The sequence below is a fragment of the Pelecanus crispus genome, chromosome 26 (assembly GCF_030463565.1).
Source record: "Pelecanus crispus isolate bPelCri1 chromosome 26, bPelCri1.pri, whole genome shotgun sequence".
In the NCBI taxonomy this organism is placed as follows: Eukaryota; Metazoa; Chordata; class Aves; order Pelecaniformes; family Pelecanidae; genus Pelecanus; species Pelecanus crispus.
In genome coordinates this window covers 1729755-1732396 of record NC_134668.1, presented here as the reverse complement: position 1 = coordinate 1732396, position 2642 = coordinate 1729755, and positions in this window count along the sequence as shown.

The following is a 2642-nucleotide window of genomic DNA, read 5'->3' as shown; positions in this document are numbered from 1 at the left end:
CACTCTACTTCCGCCCGGCGCCTGGCACCGACTTCCGCCAGTACCGCCCACGTGACCGGAAGCGCTTGGCACACGTGACTCATGACCGCAGGGTGACCTTTCCCCTCCCGCCGGGTCACGGCTGCCCGGAGGGGGACACACACGAGACATGGCGGGGACATACACGATATGGAGGGGGACACACGACATGGGGAACACACACACGACATGGGGGGGGACACACGATATGGGGACACACACACGACATGGGGGGGACACACAACATGGGGCACACACACACGACATGGGGGGGACATACAACATGGGGCACACACACACGACATGGGGGACACCACACACGACATGGGGGACACACACACGACATGGGGGGGACACACAACATGGGGCACACACACACGACATGGGGGACATCACACACGACATGGGACACATACACACAACATGGGAGGCGGACATGCACATGACATGGGGGGACACACACCTGTGTGTGCCCCGGGGAAAGGGGGGGGCGACACCTCGGGGTCCCCTGGGGCAGGGTCACAAGCCCGGGGCGGGGGGGACATGGAGGACATGGGGGGGGCACCATGTTGAGGACCCCAACCCTGAGGCCCCCCGGGACAGATCAGGGGGGGACACGGAGGGGACACGTTGGGGACACCCCAGTGCCAGGCCAGGCCCCGGCTCAGCCCGCGGGGAGGGGCCCCCCTGGCCCCCCCGGCCCAGGAGGGAGGCAGGCGGGCTGGCTTCTCACGCGCTTTATTTTAAAATAACATCCAGTGGTTTCGGTATTGGTAAAAACGGGATTTCTACACGCCCCGGCTATGTACAGCTCTGAAAGTTAAATTTCTCGTATATTTTCTGTTAAAACTTTCTCATCCCCCACCCCCACTCTTGCTTTTTTGTCCTTTTATTTTTTTTTCAGTTTCCTTTCCTTTTTTTTTTTTTTTTGTTTTTTTTTTTTAAACATTTTTACCTTAAACCTTTTTGCAGCTTTGATGAGTTGCAGAAGCAGCTTTTTAACGATCGCCCCTGGCCCTGCCCGGCCCCCCCCGCTCCCCGCACTATCCCCGCCACACCGGGGATTTGGGGACGAGGACAGGGGGGACAGGGAGCACCAACCCCCTTCAGCCCCCCCCAAGGGGGGCCAGACCCCCCCCGGGGACCGGAGGGTCCCCCCACGCCGTGCGTTTGTGCGTTAAGAGATCCTGGCTCCCCCCGAGCATCCCGGCGGGGTCCCCCCCCAAAGGGTGGGGGGTTTGGGGGGGGTGGGGGTGCAGGCGGTGGCCCCGGGGGGGGTCAGGGTGGGTGGCGGGGACGGGGGGGGGCCCCGGTGTTTAATGCCCACTCGCTGCTTCGCTCTCCGAGGCCGCCCCTGCCTGGCAGGAGGCCCCCCCCCCCCCCGCCACCCCCCTCGGAGATTGGGTTTAAAAATGCCGCGGCCCCCCCTTGCCCCTGCACCCCAAATCTCAGCCCAGCAGAGCACAAAGAGCCCCCCTCCCCCCCCGCCTAGTATATACAATATAAGGTATAAATAGATAAATAACCTTCCCCCCCCCACCCCGTGCCGACAGCGGCCCCAGCCGTGGGTGCTGTGGGTGAGCGGTGGGGGGGGGGGGCACCCACCCATCCCCACCAGCCCCCCGCAGTGCTGGGGGAGGGGGTCTGGCACCCCCCCCCCGCCCCGTCCCCACCTCACGGCTTGGCACGGCTGGGACCTCCCGGGGCAGGGGACCCCCCCGTGCCGCCCACATCTCCCCGGCGAGGGGCCAGGAGGAGGAGGGGGGACATGGGGGGGGGACTGTGTCCCATGGAGCCCAAGGGGAAGACCCCCAGCCCAGCCCTGGGGGTCTGGCTCCGGTGACGGGAGGCTCTGCCCAAAGGGGTGATGGGGCAGGGGAGGGGGGGCTCACATTTAAAAACCAACAATTAAAAAAAAAAAAAAAAAAAAAAAAGAAAAAAAAAGAAAAAAAAATCTAACACTTAAAATGAGGTAGGTTTGGGTGCAGAAGCTCCTTGTGTCTGTCGGGGGGGGCCCTCGCCGCAGGGGCCTCCTCCCGCGCCGCCGCGCTCCGGGGTCTTGTCCACACGCACAAACAAAAAGAGATCAAAGGAACCGAGCGAGCTCTGGCCGCCGCGGCGCGACGGGGCAGAGCCCGGATTGTCGAGCTCAAGGAGTCTGTGTTACCTTGGTAATTAGCGAGCAAATATTATTAGTTTTGTTTCTAAAAAAAAAAAAAAAAAAAAAAAAAAAAAAAAAAAAAATTAAAAAAAAAAAATTGATGTATCCAGGCCGGCTCCGAACTCGCTCCGGCTCCACTGGGACCACTCTGCTCCCCCGTGGCTCCCCCACGAGGGAGGCGGGCGGTGGGTGGTGGTGGTGGGGGTGGGGGTCTCACTGGACCCCCCCCCTCCTCCCCTTCCTTGCAGGACGAAGCAAAGAAAACCCTGAGTTGCCAGTTCGTCCATCCGTCCGTCCATCCCGCTCGGGCAGGGCCGGCGGGCTCCGCGGCGGCCGCCCTCCCCGCCGGAACCTCCGTGCCCCGGCCACCGCCGCCTGCCCGGCCGCCCTGGCACCTCCCGCGGCCCCGGTGGGGTTTTGGCGAGGTCTCCGAGGCGGGGGCCACGGCCCCCAGCCCCTTTTC